Here is a 19,803-nt window from a genome sequence, read left to right as displayed (position 1 = left end):
AAGCTATGGAGATGGCTGAAATGCTGGAGGCGGCGTCGAAGAGCTTGGCCCTGTATCCGGAGGACCACGTGGAGACAACGTGGCAGGAGCAGGCACAAATCCCTCCTCGCCCCACGGGCTCGCGCTCCCATATCGACCCGACGACGGCGGCAGCCCCAGGCGGCCCGCGGTGCTATTTCTGCGGAGGAGCCAAGCATCCACGGCAACAGTGTCCTGCTAAAACGGTGGTCTGCAATCAATGCGGTAAAAAGGGGCACTACGCGAAAGTCTGCAGATCGAAGCCCAAGAACGGCAGTGCAGCCTGTGACCCTCCAGAACGGAGATCATCTCCATCGATGTCGCAGTATCCACGAGGTCCGTCCACGTGCGAGCCCAGGACGACGCCATTGTGGCTGGCGGAGTCGGAGGAGGATGACCACCAGGAGTCGCTACGCTTGGCGCCCTCAACCATGTGCGATTCATGGGGGCGGCCATCTTGGTCGACGACGACCAGGAGCGACCAGCAGGGGTCCTCAGCATCAACCTTGGCTGCCTGCAGTGACGTCCAAGGGCCAACGGTGGCGTCGATCACCCTGGACCAGGCTAAGCACCACAGGCTTGACTGTTCAATGATGAACATCAAGGTAAATGGTCGTACTGTTTATTGTCTGTTTGACAGCGGGAGCACTGAGAGCTTTATTCACCCTGACACTGCAAAGAGGTGTGGACTCCGGGTTCTACCTGCCAAACAGACAATTTCTATGGCATCACGGTCCCGGTCTGTACCGATCCAAGGACGTTGTGTGGTAACTCTGAAAGTGCAGGGCACAATTTACGAGTGATACAGGCTCCTTGTGTTGCCGCATCTTTGCGCGCCAATTCTCCTCGGACTAAACTTTATGGTCCACATGAAGAGTGTGATCCTACAGTACGGTGGGCCACTCCCTTCGCTGACAGTAGGGGATCAGCCGCAGCCTCCAAATTGTCCAAAGCGCCCCGCATGCAATCTTTCCACATTAAAGATCACCACACCCTCTTTATTTAAGAATCTGGTACAGGCTGCAAGCCCATCGCTACTAAAAGTAGGCGTTACAGTGCTGAAGACCGGATCTTCATCAGATCTGAGGTTCAGCGGCTCCTCAAAGAAGGGATCATACAGTCCAGCGTTAGTCCGTGGAGAGCACAGGTCGTGGTGGTTAAGAGCGGGAACAAACCCCGGATGGTCATCGACTACAGTCAGACCATTAATCGATATACGCAGCTGGATGCGTATCCTCTCCCGCGCATATCTGATATGGTCAATCAGATTGCGCAGTACCGGGTGTTCTCCACCATAGACCTTAAGTCCGCCTACCACCAACTCCCCATCCGCCCAGAGGACCGACATTACACGGCTTTTGAGGCGGATGGTCGTCTGTATCAGTTCCTTAGGGTTCCATTTGGTGTCACCAATGGGGTCTCGGTCTTCCAGCGTGCTATGGACCGAATGGTGGACCAGAACGGGTTGCGGGCTACCTTCCCATACCTGGATAATGTCACCATCTGCGGCCATGATCAGCAGGACCATGACACAAATCTCCAGAACTTTTTGCGCACTGCATCTCGCCTGAATCTGACCTACAACAGGGAGAAGTGTGTATTCCGTACGCGCCGGTTAGCCATCCTGGGATACGTAGTGGAAAACGGGGTCATTGGCCCCGATCCCGACCGTATCCGCCCCCTTACTGAACTTCCTTTGCCCGCTAGCGCAAAAGCACTGAGGAGATGCCTCGGCTTCTTCTCCTATTATGCGCAGTGGGTCCCCAACTACGCGGACAAAGCCCGTCCGCTTATTAAGTCCACGACTTTTCCACTCACGCCAGAGGCCCAATTGGCCTTCAAGGCATTAAAAAGCGACATTGCGAAAGCCACGATGCACGCGGTGGATGAATCCATCCCTTTTCAGGTGGAAAATGATGCATCTGATTTCGCCCTGGCCGCCACACTAAACCAGGCAGGCAGGCCCGTCGCGTTTTTCTCCCGCACCCTTCAAGGTCCCGAAATTCGGCATTCAGCGGTGGAAAAGGAGGCCCAGGCTATTGTGGAGGCCGTCAGACCAGAGGTCCGTGGCGTTTATGTTCAATAATACGCAGAGGGGCAAGATCAAGAATGACAAGATCTTGCGGTGCAGAATTGAGCTCTCCACCTATTATTACGATATTATGTATCGTCCAGAGAAACTCAATGAGCCCTCGGATGCCCTCTCGTGCGGAACATGCGCTACTATGCAGGAGGACCGCTTGAACGCCTTCCATAATGACCTGTGCCATCCTGGGGTCACTCGGCTCTACCACTTCATCAAAGCCCGCAACCTGCCCTACTCTGTGGAGGATGTCAGGTCAGTAACAAGAAGCTGTCGGATTTGCGCGGAATGCAAACCGCACTTTTACCGACCTGACCGGACACAATTGGTCAAGGCCACTCACCCCTTCGAGAGGCTGAGTGTGGATTTTAAGGGCCCCCTTCCCTCAACGGACCAGAACGTGTACTTTCTTAACATCATAGATGAGTACTCCCGGTTCCCGTTTGTTGTCCCCTGTGCGGACACGTCGACTTCCACGGTGATCAAGGCATTCCGTGATCTTTTTACCCTGTTCGGGTACCCCTGCTATATACATAGCGACAGGGGCTCGTCGTTCATGAGTAACGACTTGAGACAATTCCTGCTCTCATACGGGATTGCCTCTAGTAGAACCACGAGTTACAACCCTAGGGGCAACGGACAGGTGGAGAGAGAGAATGCTACAGTCTGGAAGGCTGTCCTATTGGCGCTGAAGTCCAAAGGCCTTCCAGTCTCCCGTTGGCAGGAGGTCCTCCCAAATGCGCTTCACTCCATTCGCTCCCTCCTGTGTACGGCAACCAATGCTACTCCCCACGAGAGGATGTTCTCATTCCCTCGGAAGTCGTCCTCGGGGATATCTTTACCAGCCTGGTTGACGTACCCAGGACCCGTCCTTCTGCGGCGACATGTAAGGGCCCGCAAGTCCGACCCCTTGGTCGAACCGGTCCACCTCCTCCACGCCAACCCTCAGTATGCCTATGTGGCATATCCTGACGGGCGAGAGGACACAGTCTCGATCCGAGACCTGGCGCCCGCAGGGGACGTAGCAACTCCTGTCGCTCCCATACCCCCAGTCACGAATCCCCTATCACTTATTTCTCCCCCGGACGTGGCGCGGTCAGCACCGGGACCAGTGCATAACAGTTATACTCCACTGTACAGCTTGCCTGAGACTCGGAGATCGGCGCCATCGCAGAAGGTACCGGGATCCCCTGCACTACCGCTTCATCAGGGTCAACCGGCCCGTGAGTCCTCGAGGGGACAGCCGGACGCTGTTTTGGAGAGAACGCCACCGCAAGCACCTGCTCCGGTGTCACAGCCGGTATTGAGGAGGTCACAACGACGGTGCGGTCCTCCAGACCGTCTGGACTTGTAGATATTTTTTGTATATATAGTCTGTTTTTGCACCCCGCCGGCCTTTGTTCTCAAAGGAGGGGTGAATGTGGTGAACCATCGTTGGTTACCACTGTGGGGTTATTCTAATGTTGTTGCTGGGCTAGGGTGTTCACACTGTGGGATTAATACACCTGTGGTGGTTGCTGTTGTGGCACATCCCAGTCGGGCCCCGCCCCCTGGGAGAGGTATAAGACCCTCTGCTCGGGCGGGACCCCTCCAGTCTGGAATGGTGTACTCATGTTTAAATAGTTCCATTGTTAGACAATAAAAGCCTTCAATTACAGAAGCCTTGTGTCTCGTGCTCGATTGTCGCGCATCAATGTCACAGTGAAAAGTATTTTTTCTTGTGCGCTATACTGACAAAACATACCGTTCATAGAGAAGGAGAGAGTGCAGAATGTAGTGTTACAGTCATAGCTAGGGTGTAGAAAAAGATCAACTAAGTGCAAGGTAAGTCCATTCAAAAATCTGATGGCAGCAGGTTGGTACGTGACCTCAGACTTTTGTATCATTTTCCTGACAGAAGAAGGTGGAAGAGAGAATGTCCGGGGTGCGTGGGATCCTTAATTATGCTGGCTGCTTTGCCGAGGCAGCGGGAAGTGTAGACAGAATCAATGTTTGGGAGGCTGGTCTGCATGATGGACTGGGCTACCCTTTGTAGTTTTTTGCAGTCTTGGGCAGAGCAGGAGCCATACCAAGCTGTGATGCAACCAGAAAGAATGCTTTCTATGGTGTTAACGTTGGTGAGAGCCGTAGCTGACATGCCAAATTTTCTTAGTCTTCTGACATAGTAGAGGCGTTGGTGGGCTTTTTTAACTATAGTGTTGGCATGGGGGGACCAGGAGAGGTTGTTGGTGATCTGGATACCTAAAAACCTGAAGCTCTCAACCCTTTCTACTTCGCCCCCATTGATGTAGTGAGGGGTATGTTCTCCACTACCTTTCCTGAAGTCGATGACTATCTCCTTCGTTTTGTTGATATTGAGGGAGAGTTTGTCGTTGTGACAGTATATATGTGTGCACGTGAGAAGTTGTGATCATCCCTACCCTGCGTTTGAACACACTAAACTTGTGATTTAATCCTCAGAGAGTTTGCTGAGACTCACTTTAACAATTGACTACATCAACGAAGGGTTTGTTAAGCACAGTAAGGAGTTTAACAACACCAGGTTAAAGTCCAACAGGTTTATTTGGTAGCAAACGCCAGTAGCTTTCGGAGCGCTGCTCCTTCATCAGGTGAGTGGGAGATCTCCCACTCACCTGACGAAGGAGCAGCGTTCCGAAAGCTACTGGCGTTGGCTACCAAATAAACCTGTTGGACTTTAACCTGGCGTTGTTAGACTCCTTACTGTGCTTACCCCAGTCCAACACCGGCATCCCCACATCATTTGTTAAGCACTACAGTCTATTTGTAGATCAAAAAAAAATTGTGCTTACATTCAGATGGTGAGAGAATAAGTAAATAGTTCCAATTTTTGCTTCTCCCTCCTGTCTGTAACACTCCCCATTTACATTTTATATACTTGTAAAAGCTCTTACAATCTTTTTTATAGTCCTGGCTAGTTTGCTCTTATGTTCTATTTTTATCCCTTTTTATCAGCGTTTTGGTGGCCCTTTGCTGGTTTCCAAAACATGCCCAATTGCCAGATTTGCTACTATTCTTTGCAACATTATAAACCTTTTCTTTCAATCTTAACTCCCCGAGTAAGCTGCTGATGAATCCTTCTTGCTAAATGTTTGTTTTTTAATGGAATGTACACAGTACTCTAGGTGCCGCCTCACCAAGACCCCTATACAATTGCAACGATACATCCTTACTTTTATATTCTGTCCCCTTGCAATAGCGGCCATTTGCCTTTTTGACTATATGCTGCATCTGCATTCTAAGTTTCTTTGAGTCATACACGAGGGCATTCAGAACCATCTGTACCACAGCTTTCTGCTGCCTCTCTCCATTTTTGGGCAGCACAGTGGTTAGCACTGCTGCCTCAGTGCCAGGGAACTGGGTTCAATTCCAGCCTTGGGTGACTGTTTGTGTGGAGTTTGCACATTCTCCCCGTGTCTGCGTGGGTTTCCTCCGGGTGCTCTGGTTTCCTCCCACAGTCCAAAGGTGTGCAGGTTAGATTGATTTGCCATGCTAAATTGCTCCTTTGTGTCAGGGGAACTAGTAGGGTAAGTATGTGGGGTTATGGGGATAGGGATATGTGGGATTGTGGTCAGTGCAGACTCGATGGGCCAAATGGTCTCCTCCCGTACTGTAAGGCGATGGCCTAGTGGTATTATCACGAGATTATTAATCCAGAAACTCAAAAATGTTCTGGGGACCCGGGTTCAAATCCCGCCACAGCAGATGGTGCAATTTGAATTCAATAAAAAATATCTGGAATTAAGAAACTACTGATGACCATGAAACCATTATGGATTATTGGGAAAACCCATCTGGTTCACTAATGTCCTTTAGGGAAGGAAATCTGCCATCCCTACCTGGACTGGCCTACATGTGGCTCCAGCAATATGTTGACTCTCAACTTCCCTCCAAGGGCAAATTGAATTATAGAATCCGACAGTGCAGAAGGAAGCCATTTGGCCCATCGAGTCTGCACCAACAACACTCTCACCCAGGCCCTATCCCCATAACCCCATGCATTTACCCTAGCTAGTCCCCCTGACACTAAGGGGCAATTTAGCATGGCCAATCCGCCTAACCCGGACATCTTTGTACTGTGGGAGGAAACCAGAGCACCCAGAGGATACTACGCAGACATGGGAAGAAAGTGCAAACTCCACATAGACAATGACCCAAGCTGAGAATCAAACCCGGGTGCCTGGCACTGTGAGGCAGCAGTGCTACTGTGCTGCCCTAGGGATGGACAATGATAAATGCTGGCCAGCCAGCAACACCCATGTCCCTGGAATGAATGAATCTCAAGTTCATAGAATCCCTACAGTGCAGAAGGAGGCCATTCAGCCCATCAAGTCTGCACTGACCACAATCCCACCCATGCCTATTCCCGTAACCCTTCATATTTACCCTGCTAATCTCCCTGACACTAGGGTTAATTTAGCATGGCCAATGCACCTAACCAGCACGCCTTTCAGACTGTGGGAGGAAACCGGAGCACCCAGAGGAAACCCACAGGGAGAACGTGCAGACTCCGCACAGACAGTGACCCGAGGCCGGAATTGAACCCGGGTCCCTGGTGCTGTGAGGCAGCAGTGCGAACCACTGTGCTACTGTGCCGCCCTAGGGATGGACAATAATAAATGCTGGCTGGCCAGCCAGCGATGCCCATGTCCCTGGAATGAATGAATCTGAAGTTGAGAGGACTTCCCTGCAGTTTCACCAGTGTTTCGTCGATATAGGTCCACTGCTGCGAAAAGCACCATCAGTAACTGGAACCAGCCCTCTGCTCCCACCGTGAGGCCATGCACAGGATCTGAATGCTTACTCAGGCTGACAATACTGGTAGCTGCAGCACTCACACCCTCCACTAGAGAGAAGGCAGGAGGCTCATTATAGAAAAGGCCCCAATTTCGCTCCAATCCAAGGCGAGGGGGGTGGGGAAATACGCCTCTGGCGCGCTCTTTAAACCGGAGAGAGTCTCTTTAACTCAGGTATGGAGGAAAGTTAAACGAGTGGCCGTGCGGGTGAGTTTGAAATGCTCATAACACTTTACAACCAGCAGTCTCGGGAGCGAACAAGAAAGTGGTGTTTGCAGAGAAACAATTTTGTGCCACGCTACCTAAACATATTAAAAAGTGGGAGTCCGGGGAGAATCATTAATTAATAACCTGTTCGTAGTTTTAGCGACGCCAATATCTTCATTCAATAAGACTCCCTCAACAGCGAGTAGCATCTTTCAACCTATTTAATACCAGCGTTGTTTTTTAAGCTCCAATTTCTTACTGTACCTTGACAAACTTTGTCTACAACGCCCAGCTCCTGTCTGTACCTTGTAAAGAGAGCAGTGGGATAACTAGTGGCGCGAAGTATGTCTAAATTTAAAGTTAAACTCTACATTGTTGCATTGGTGGACTTTGTCAAATTCTGCTGAGCCGCTCTTGGGCTATCTCTACATGTCCAGTGAAATTGGCACCTAGTTGGCCTGGCTGACTGACTTGGATGTGTTTATTTAATAGTTTATCCCCCAATTAAATAGCAATGTTTTTTGAAACTCCCAGATTCGGAGCAGCTAATTGGGGTAAATCAGCAAAAAAGCAGAGTTACCAATGGGAGTGAGTTGCCTGAGGGCAGTTTTTTTTTAGGGCCTAGGAAAGGGGCAAGCTGACCACAGTTTGACTGACTTACAATGGCTGGCATTTTTAAATGTAAAACTGCCAATTAATAATATGGAATTATTAGGGTTAGCAGTGGTGTAGGGGTATTGTTAGTAATCCAGGTTCGAATCCCACCATACCAGATGAAGGAATTTGAATTCAATAAAAATCTGGAATTAAATGTTGAATGATGACCAGCCAGTCAAATTTTAATTTTAATTAATATAACTGGAATTAAAAGGTATTGATGACCACGGATCTATTGTGTATTGTTATAAAAACTCATCTGGTTCTTCTTTTGATTTGATTTATTATTGTCGCATTTGTTAGTATACAGTGAAAAGCATTGTTTCTTGCGTGCTATACAGATAAAGCATACCGTTCATAGAGAAGGAAATGAGAGAGTACAGAATGTAGTGTTACAGTCATAGCTAGGGTGTAGAGAAAGATCAACTTAGTGCGAGGTAGGTCCATTCAAAGGTCTGATGGCAGCAGGGAAGAAGCTGTTCTTGAATCGGTTAGTACGTGACCTCAAACTTTTGTATCCTTTTCCCGAAGGAAGAAGGTGGAAGAAAGTATGTCCGGGTTGCTTGGGGTCCTTAATTATGCTGGCTGCTTTGCTGAGGCAGTGGGAAGTGTAGACAGAGTCAATGGATGGGAGGCTGGTTTGCGTGATGGATTGAGCTACATTCACACTACATTTTGTAGTTTCTTGTGGTCTTGGGTAGAGCAGGAGCCATACCAAGCTGTGGTACAATCAGAAAGAATGCTTTCCATGGTGCAGCTGTAAAAGTTGGTGATAGTCGTAGCTGACATGCCAAATTTCCTTTAGTCTTCTGAGAAAGTAGAGACATTGGTGGGCTTTCTTAACTATAGTGTCAGCATGGGAGGACCAGGACAGGTTGTTGATGATCCAGACACACAAAAACTTGAAGCTTTCTTTACTTCATCCCCGTTGATGTAGACAGGGGCATGTCCTCCACTATGCTTCCTGAAGTCAGAAGTCTGCCGTCCTTACCCGGTCTGGCCTACATGTGACTCCAGACCCACAGCAATGTGGTTGACTCTTAAAAGCCATTCAGTTGATGGGCAATAAATGCTGGCCTAGCCAGTGACAACCACATCCCAAAATGAAAATAAAAACACTTAAAGGATTAGGCAGAATCCGTGGAGAGGGAAACCATGTTAATGTATCAAAATGGCGACCCTACTGGAATTGGTTGGAAATAAACTGCTTTTAGTCAGTTACAAAGCAACGGGGAAAAGGGGTTGGAAAGTGGGGGACTGAGGAGGCGAAGGGCAGGAATGTTTAAATGATAACTGGGTGGGTGCCTCAAGGCCTAAAGAGGTGATAGGTCGTCTACTGTATTTCTATTTGTCGAAGGGAGTTGAAAGTGTTTAGCAGAATAGTGAAAGTAGATTGCCTTCCATTTATATAGTGCTTTTCACAACCATGGAATTTCTTGAAGCAAAATGCTTTGAGACGTCCAGTGGCATTCTTTCTGAAATCCAGTCACTGTTGGAATGTAGGGAATGCAACAGCCAATTTGTGCACAGCAAGCTCCCACAAACAGCAGTGTTGTAACGCTTTGCATGGTGGTTAGCACTGCTGCCTCTCAGCGCCAGGAACTCGGGTTCAATTCCGGCCTTGGGTCACACTGCGTGGAGTTTGCACGTTCTCCCTGTGTCTGCGTCGGTTTCCTCCCACACTCCAAAGATGTGCGGGCTAGGTTGATTTGACCATGCTAAATTGCCCCTTAGTGTCAGGGGGATTGTCAGGGTAAATATGTGAAGTTATGGGGATAGGGTCTGGGTGGGATTGTGGTTGGTGCAGACTCGATGGGCCAAATGTTTCTTTGTGTGATTTTGATTGTGGCGCATTAGGTAGCATCCCTGCCTCTGAGCCACTTGCTCCAGGTTCACGTCCCACCGTAGGACCTGATGGCCAAGGAAGGTGTAGCCAAGGAAGTTGACCTTCAGCCTGTAAATGTTTACAATATGCCTATGGCGGTGGTAAGAGTGGACAAGTTTTCTGCTCAGTCAGAACTCTGTGGTAGCTGCAACACACCAGCCTTGCTATGGTAAAGGACTCTACATATAAGCCCTTACCATGATAAGGTAAGCAGCCTCCTCACTTTGAGGGACTGCTAGAGAGAGAGAGAAATATTAGCCAGGGCACTGGGGCTAGTTCCTCTGCTCTCCTTTGAAATAATGGCAACAGGTCAGTCATGTCCACCTGGGAGAGAATTTGGGGCCTTAGTTTAATAAATGTCTTATCTGAAAGACAACACTTCTGACAGTGGAGTAATTCTTCCGTACTACATTGGAGACTCAGTCTGCGCTTAAACCCTGGAATGGGACTTGGAACCCGGAAATGGGAGATTCAGGCATTAGTGCTGCCATTTGAGGAACAGCTGACATGGCTGTGTCAGAGCGTGTGGAGAAGTATGGAAAATCTACCAGAGAGAGGAAGACTTCTGTGGCCGAGATATTTTGATTTGATTTATTGTCAGTTGTACTGGTATACAGTGAAAAGTATTGTTTCTTGCACACTATACAGACAAAGCATACCGTACATAGAGAAGGAAAGGAGAGAGTGCAGAATGTAGTGTTACAGTCATAGCTAGGGTGTAGAGAAAGATCAATTTAATGTGAGGTATATCCATTCAAAAGTCTGATGGCAGCAGGGAAGAAGCTGTTCTTGAGTCGGTTGGTACGTGACCTCAGACTTTTGTATCTTTTTCCTGATGGAAGAAGGTGGTATGTCCGGGGTGTGTGGGGTCCTTAATTATGCTGGCTGCTTTTCCAAGGCAGGGGGAGTGAAGTGTAGACAGAGTCAATGCATGGGAGGCTGGTTTGCATGATGGATTGGGCTTTGGAAAGGCAGGTAGACCCCATGGTATGAACTACCCAACTGGCTGTGTATCTGTTATGGATCCCCATCCCAAAAACTAGCCCATACCACCTCATCTTTAGGTATGCTTGGTGTTGCTCCTGGCATGCCCTCCTGCATCACCATTGAACCAGGGTTGATCCCCTGGCTTGGTGGTAATGATTGAGTGGGGGATATGCCAGGCCAAGAGGTTACAGATTGTGGCTGAGTAAAATTCTGTGGTTGCTGACCCGCTGACCCACAGCCCCTCGTGGATGCCTAGATTTGAGCTGCTAGATCTGTTTGACAACTATCCCATTTAGCAGGGCGGTAGCGCCACACACACAATGGAGGGTATCCTCAATGTGAAGACTAGGACTGCATCAACTGTTGCATCTGTGATCGGTAGTTTGATGAGGACAAGGTTAAATAGGTTGTTCCTTCTTGTTGGTTCCCTCACCATCTCCTACAACCTCAATCAGGCAAAATTCAACTCAATCCGTGCAATTGAGGTGCCACTGAGTCATTCTTTGTGATTGAAGTGTCGCCACCCAGAGTATATCCTGTGCCCTTGCTATCATTAGTGATTCTTCCACGTAGTCTTCCATATGGCGGAATACTGATTCATTAGCTGAGGGAGTGCGATTGGTGGTAATCAGCAGGAAGTTTCCTTGCCCATGTTTGACCTGAGACTTTGTGGGTCTGGACTCGATGTTGAGGACTCCCAGTGTCTCCCTCCTCAATTTATCCCATGGAGCTGCCACATCTGGTGGGTCTATTCTGCTTTTGGGACCCCAGACCTACCCAAAAATGGTGATGGAGGAGACTGGAACATTGGCTATAAAGCATGATTGGGTGTGTATGGCTGCCAGGCTATTTTCTGACTAGTCTGTGGGATAGCTCCCTCAATTTTGTCACAAGCCCCCAGAGGTTGGTAAGGCAGACTTTGCAGAGTTGATTGGCCAGTGTGCGCCAACGCTGGGTGCTCTGTTTTGTTTAGTGCTTTTTGACAGTGGTTTGATACAAAAGATGCTTTTCTAGGCCAGTACATGTAAGAATGACAGATCTCCCTCCTTTACAGGACATTAATGAACCAGATAGGTTTGTATCCATCATTGGTTATCATTACTGAAACTATTCCAGATTTATTAATTCATTGAATTTAAATTCCAACCACAGTGGGATTTGAACCAATGCTCCCAAAGCATTAGCCTGGGCTTCTGGGTGATTTAGTGCAGTAAAATTACCACTGCAGCACTGTCTGTTTAAATAAATCCATGTTCAAATCACTCTAATCAGGTTTCCACTCTGTCAATGCTCAAACAGATCTTATCACAATTACAAATGACAAACTTCATGTCCTTCTTGATCTGTCGGCAGCCTTTGACACTGACTGTACCATCCTCCAGCCCCTCTGCACTGTCACTCAGCTGGGTGGGATTGCTCTCACCAGTTTCTATTCTTATCTATCTAATTGTATCCAGAGGATCAGTCCCAAGGGGAGGTGGTGGCATGGTGCTATTTTTGCTGGATTTATGATCCAGAGACCCAGGGTTCAAATCCCAGCATGGCATATGGTGAAATTTGAATCCAATGCGACCATGGAACCATTGCTGATTCTTGCAACAATTCATTAATTTCCATTGTCAAGCAGAGCTAATAGATTAGAATGTTAATCATGTAAGGATACATAATTGGAGCCAGGGACGTCTTGCTGCAATTATACAGAGCCTTCGTGCGACTACACCTGGAATATTATGTGTAGTTTGGTCTCTATATCTGAGGAAGGATGCTCTTGCTATAGAGAAAGTGCCGCAAGTGTTTACCAGACTGGTTTCCTCGGATGACAGGACTGATGTATGAGGAGTGATTGAGTCAGTCAGGATTATATTCACTGGAGTTTAAAAGAATGAGAAGGTGATCTCATAACCTATAAAATTCTAACCGGATCAGACAGTGCAGAAGCAGAAAGGGTGTTCCTGATGGTGGGGTGTCCAGAACCAGGGATCACAGTCTGAGGATACGGGGTAAACCTTCTAGGACTGATATTAGGAGACATTTTTTCACCCAGAGAGTGATGAGCTTGTGGAATTCTCTACCACAGAAAGCAGTTGAGGCCAAAACATTGAGTTAGATAGAGCTCCAGAGTTCAAAGAATAGGCGGGGAGAGTGGGAACAGGTCACTGAGTTGGAGGGAGGATCAGCCATGATCATACTAATTGGTGCAGCATATTTTCTATCTTTCTATAGCAAACAAGCTCCCTCTCGGGAAGGAAAGCTGCCATCCTTACCTGGTCTGGCCTACATGTGCAAGGACAAATAGGGATGGGCAATAAATGATGGCCCAGCCAGTGACGCCCTTATCCCATGAATAGAAGGTGGCTCTCCCCTCTTCCACACTGTTGCCTCCTGATAAAGGCACTCTATAAATACAAATCTCCTTGCTTTCTTTTCTCATCACTGTGTATTTGCCCCCCATCAGTTCAGTTCCCTAAACTATCCAGATGATTATTTGTTCTGCTTGTCTGTCATATGCAGTCCCTGTGGATCCTCAGGAGATTTCCTTATACTATCATCACTCTAATCTATCAGCTCTGCTGCTTGACAAAGGAAGCAAGCCCCAAAAGCTTCAAAGAAATGTTTTAAATGATTTGCCATCTGTGCTACATCTCCATTGCTACTTACTGTCCTTATCTTTACTAACAGCAATGAAAAGAATGAGAGATTTGCATTTATATAGCACCTTTCATAACCTCAGGACTCTGGTTAATGAAGTACTATTTGAAGTGTCTTCTTCTTGGGTGATCACTCGCTAACGAGCATGACTTGTCCACCTAAGAAACTCCGTGTCACTGGTCATGGATTCTGTGTGTCCTTGCGTGGCTGATGGGGCCTGATCCTAGAGGCAGGTGTTTCTGGGAGGTGGGTTCCGTCCTTGGACTCTGGATCGTTAGTATTCCTTTCTCGGGCTCCTTTTCAGGGCCTCCCCTTGCCATCGGGTATCCTCGAAGAATTGTGACTCTTCAGTCAAGAGGTTCCTCCACGTGGGTCTCCCCTGAGCAAAAGTCTCCCAGGCGTTGACATCTATGTTGCATTTGAAGTGTTGTCACTGTTTAAAGTAGGAAATGCAGCAGCCAATTTGCACACAGCAAGTTTTCACAAACAAGATAATGATCAGATAATCTATCTTTGATGATGTTGGTGGAGGGATAAATATTGGCCAGGATCACCAGGGGAAACTCCCCACTCATTGAGTTAGTGCCATCTGAGAGGACTTTCACAAGTCTTTTGATTTGATTTATTATTGTCACGTATTGGTGTACAGTGAAAAGTATTGTTTCTTGCACACTATACAGACAAAACATACCATTCATAGAGTACGAAGGGGAGAAGGAAAGAGAAGGTGCCCAATGTCGTGTTACAGTCATAGCTAGGTTGCTGACAAAGATCAGTTTAATATAGGGTAAGTCCATTCAGAAGTCTGGCAGCAGGGAAGAAGTTGTTCTCGAGTTGGTAGGTATGTGGCCTCAGATCTTTGTATCTTTTTCCCAATGGAAGAAGGTGGAAGAGGGTATGTCTGGGGTGCATGGGGTCCTTGATTATGTTGGCTGCTTTTCCGAGACACTGGCAAGTGTGGACAGAGTCAGTGGATGGAAGGCTGGATTGAGTGATGGACTGGGCTATGTTCACAACCCTTTGTAGTTTCTTGCGTTCTTGGTCAGACCAGGAACTATACCAAGCTGTGATTCAACCAGAAAGGATGCTTTCTATAGTGCATCTGTAAATATTGGTGAGAGTCGAAGCGAACGTGCCAATTTTTCTTAGCCTCCTGAGAAAGTAGAGGTGTTGGTGGGCTTTCTTAACTATAGCATCAGCGCGGATGGATCAGGACAGATTGTTGGTGATCTGGCCACCTAGAAACTTGAAGCTCTTGACCATTTCTATTCGTCACCAACTGAAAGGTGGTACTTTTGATAGTGCAGCACTCCCTCAGCACTGCTGTGTTTGAAGTGTCAGCCTAGATTTGATGCCCAAGTCTCTAAGTGAAGCTTGAACCTTTTGATTGAGAGGCGAGAACAGCCCTATTAAATGCAGCTGACACCTATAAATGTGCATCTCCAGAATTGAGTTGTGCAACATTATTGTTGAGTAAAATTTGATATGTGTGGGCGTAATATGCAAGTAGTTTAGGAATAGCCTTCCACTTTGCTGTTGTTGTTTCCAGGTACTTGAATATCGAAGAGTGAGATATTCCCACAATTCTTCAAATCAGACCATGAGCAGCAAGCGCCATAATCCAGTGGAAAGCATCTGCCGAAAAATTCAAACCATTCAAAGGAGAGACCAGGGGTCCAATCCTGTGTTGCAAATTCCTAAATTCCGCTCCAGGAACTTTGAGAGTCCTCAGGTCAGCCTCAAGAAGAACATGGAGGTGATTCTGAGGAATAGAAGGGCTGCAAATCACACGGTGCAGCAGGAGGTAAACATTGCCGTGGCTGATTGCGCCTCATCCCCTGAAGCCTCGTCCGGCCGATTAAGAGATGGGAGAGGCAGGCAAGCCTCCGTCAGTTCCACGTACACAGTGGTCAGCTCGGTCGGAGAAACGGCCGCCAAGCCACCATGTGGCTGCAGAGCTGTGAGCTGCTCCACACCTGTTAACCAGAGTGAAAGAAATGTTGCCATCTTGAGCCAGCCCCACTCAGCCATTATCAATATTGAACACCGCATTCTGACCAGCGATGACTGCAGCGCTGCATGTAGTCCAGTTAACACCACCAACTTTAACTTCTACACCCATCTACACCGAACACAATCGCCTGTAGCCAAGAGATTATCCTTGGATGAGACGAGTGGTAAGTGAATAATGAGGAAGTTTCCGCGTGTATAGCTTTAAGTGAACATCACTCGGACTGGGATTTCCATCTCCTGTAGGGCAATTTGGATTCCAGAGTCTAGAATTTTTTTTAAAAACACACTTATTATCATTAAAGAAGCCAGTTTACCTTCAAAGGGAAACTTGCATTTATGTAGGACCTTTCACAACCTTAATATGTCCCCAAGGTTTTTTACAGAATTCAATTAAATAATAGAGTCCCTTCAGTGCAGAAAGAGGCAATTCAGCCCATAAAGCCTGAACCACTCGTAGCCAGGCTTTACTCTGTAAACGCATGTATTTACTCCATTAATCCTGCCCCAACCCCAACCTATATATCTTGGGACACTAAGGGGCAATTTAGCATGGCCGATCCATCTAACCTGCACATCTTTGGACTGTGGGAGGAAACAGGAGCACCCGGAGGAAACCCACGCAGACATGGGGAGAACGTGCAGATTCCGCACAGACAGTCACCCAAGGCTGAAATTGAACCCAGGTCCCTGGTGCTGTGAGGCAGCAGAGCTAACCACTGTGCTGCCCTTTTCACAACTTGCCATGGAGCGAAATGAACTTTTAACTGGTTTCCCCATACTGTGTCCATTATAATACTGTCAGTGACCCACTGAATGTGTGGGAACACTTTTTATTTTCTCTTTCATAATTTTGGATGTTCCTCTACCAGTTAAACCCAACTATATTTTTAATTTTGCACACATTTGTGTGTGGGTGTATTTATCCATTGCTGCATAAAATATGACAGTATAATATTCCAATATTAGTTGAGAGGAAGGCTTATGTTGATATGACCATTTGAGTAAAGAATGGTATGACAATTTGTCTAAATATAACTGAGGCCTTTATTGTCTATTTGGACACGTACTTGCACTGAAATAACCACACTCTGCGGGTTTTAATGTGTTTCTTAATAAACTAACAAAGGAAATGTCAGCATTTAGCAAAATATGCTAAAGAATGCTCACATATTGAGCAGGGTGCGGTGAATTAAAAAGTTAAACATAAGCGTGACTAACGCTGAGTGTTCTGTTCAACCTTTCACTGTTTTTCTAAAGTAAACGAACCTGCAGTGCTAAACGGAATGGAAAATGCGGAGCATATGAGTCTGATCTGCGAGGAAAATCTACTGGACACTATTTTCTATGCCTGTGACATAAAGCATCAAGGTACCATTTAGCATTACCACTTATTACTCAAAATTATCTTTATCATCTATTAGTCAACATTAGGACTCATAGGGTTGATGGATTAGGGATTGGTAAATGGGCAGAGGACAAAGAGTAGGAATAAATGGGACATTTTCAGCTTGGTAGGCTGTAGTTAAAGTAGGATCAGGACTTGGACCTCGGCTATTTACAATTAATATTAATGACTTGGATGAAGGGACAGTATAATGTATCCAAGTTTGCTGATGGCACAAAGTTAGGTGGGAAAGTAGAAATCCGACGGTGCAGAAGGAAGCCATTCAGCCTATCAAGTCTGCACCAACATCAATCCCACCTAGGCCTCATCCCCTTTACCCCGCTAATCCCCCTTATCCTGGGACACTAAGGGGCAATTTAACATGTCCAATGCACCTAACCCACACATCTTTGGACTGTGGGAGGAAACCAGAGCACCCGGAGGAAACCCACGCAGACACGGGGAGAATGTGCAAACTGCACACAGACAGTGACCCAAGCTGGGAATTGACCCTAGCACTGAGGCAGCAGTGCTAACCACTGTGCCGCCTTGTGCAGTAAATGGTGAGACGGCTCTAAAGAGGCTTCAGAGAGGTAGAGTCCGGCTTGAGCGAGTGGGCACGAACATGTAGATGGAATACAAGGTAGTGATGTTGTCTTGTTTGGTCTGAAAAATGAAACCAGCAGAATACTTTTTTTTGAATAGTGAGCAATTGCTTACATTCAGAGGGACCTGGTGTTCTTGTAACTGAATGTACAAAGCTAATATGCAGGTAAAGCTAGCAATTAGGAAGGCAAGTGGCATGCTAGCTTTTGTTCTGATGGGATTGGAGTGAAAGAATCATTGGAATTATATAGGTCATTGAGTGTCTGTGCAGAGTTTGCACGTTCTCCCCGTGTCTGTGTGGGTTTCCTCTGGGTTCTCCAGTTTCCTTCCACAGTCTCAAGATGTGCAGGTTAGGTGGATTGGCCATGCCAAAATGCTCCTTAGTGTCCCAAGCTGTGGAGGTTAGGTTGATTGACCATGGTAAATACGCAGGGTTACGGAAATAGGGTGACGGTTGGGTCTAAGTAAGATGTTCTTTCAGAGAGTTGTTACAGGTCTAATGGGCTGAATGGCTTCTTTCTGCACTGTGTAGGAATTCTATGGTGCAGCCACACCAGAAACATGGTGTGCAGTTTTGGTCTCCTTATGAAAAGATGTACTTTTCTGAGACTGAGTGCAACAAAAGGTTCACTGGGCTGGGTCCCTGGGGTGAGAGGATTGTCCTTGGGGGAGAGGTTAAGGGGACCAGGCGTATATTCCCTGGACTTGATCTGATTAAAACATAAATTTCTTAAGGGGCTTGACAGGGTAGGTGATGTTTTTCCGGGCTGGGGAGTCTAGATCATAGGGTGGCACGGTCCTAGAATAAGCAGTTGGCCATTTTGGAATGAGATGAGACATTTCTTCACTCGAAGGGTTGTGAATCTTCAGAATTCGCCACTCCCAGAGAGGTGGGGATGCTCAGTTGTTGAGTATATTCAACATAGATCAATGGAGGAAATGAAGGGATAATGTTGGGAAGGTGGAGTTGCAGTAGATCAGCCATGATCTTGTTGAAAATTGGTGAAGGCTTGGAAGGATCAAATGGTCAATAGAACCATAGAAAATTACAGCTCAGAAACAGACCTTTTGGCCCTTCTTGTCTGTGCCGAACCATTTTATGCCTAGTCCCACTGACCTGCACTTGGACCATATCCAATGTTAGCTCATTTTTCTTATTTTATTTCATTTGAGGATACTTCTTTTTGAGATGCAATATACTAGTAAAGGATCAACAGGCTGGCTTTATTCTCTTAAAGAAATGGTTGAAAGGTGGTCTAATAGAGGCCTTTAACTTTTTTAAAGGCATTAATTGAGCAGGCAGAGTGTTTCCACTTATGGGAAAGAGGAGAATTTAAAACCATCAACATAAGATATTCAGCAAGGAAAACTGGAGTCAATGGGTATCAAGGGGCAAACGCTCCATTGGTTGGAGTCCTATCTGGTACATAGGAAGATGGTTGTGGTTGTGGAAGGTCAGTCATCCCAGCACCAGGACATCGCTGCAGGAGTTCCTTCGGGTAGTTTCCTAGGCCCAACTGCTTCATCAATGACCTTGCCTCTGTAATAAGGTCAGAAATGCCTGGATGGATGCAGTTCCAACGAACACTCAAGAAGCTTGACACCATCCAGGACAAAGCAGCCCACTTGATTGGCACCACATCTACAAACATCCACTCCCTCCACCACCGACACTCAGTAGCAGCAGTGTGTACTATCTACAAGATGCACTGCAGCAATTCACCAAAGATCCTTAGACAGCACCTTCCAAACCCACGACCACTTCCATCTAGAAGGACAAGGGCAGCAGATACATGGGAACACCACCACCTGCAAGTTCCCCTCCAAGCAACTCACCATCCTGACTTAGAAATATATCGCCGTTCCTTCACAGTCGCTGGGTCAAAATCCTGGAATTCCCTCCCTAATGGCATTGTGGGTCTCAAAATGTGTAGATTAGGGGGATTAGTGGGGTAAATGCAAAGGGGGTACAGGAGTGGGGGTGGGTGGGCCTGGGTAAGATGCTCTGTTGGAGAGTGTAGACCTAATGGGCTGGATGGCCTCCTTCTGCACTCGAGGGATTCTACAGCCAATGCTCCAGGTGCAGTCCATGTCTGTTAGTTTGACTCTGACATCTCAGCAAAGTGAATAATGATCCACGGTATTAAAAGATTGCTACCGGTTTCTTTCCGCAGGGAAAGTGGCTGTTTCTATGATTGTGGACTATCTGCGACACACTACGAGCCGCAGTTCTGAGGACAGTGGCCTTGAGGATTTGTGCAACATGTTGGATCCTGATAACAAGGACATCTCTATTGACTTGGGAACTTACCGTGCAGTAATGAAAGAGTGGATCGAAGACTGTAGGAGGAAAAGGTAAGGAATGCAGTTTGTATCGCTGAACTCGTGGTTTGTGCTGAAATCTGGTGATTTTATCCAGCCCTGTTAGGGTGGGACACTGGCACAGCGCTTAGCACGGCTGCCTCACAGCGCCAGGGACCCGGGGCGGCACAGTGGCACA

The sequence above is a fragment of the Mustelus asterias genome, chromosome 19 (genome assembly GCF_964213995.1).
Source record: "Mustelus asterias chromosome 19, sMusAst1.hap1.1, whole genome shotgun sequence".
Lineage (NCBI taxonomy): Eukaryota > Metazoa > Chordata > Chondrichthyes > Carcharhiniformes > Triakidae > Mustelus > Mustelus asterias.
Note: the sequence above shows the minus strand (reverse complement) of the source record.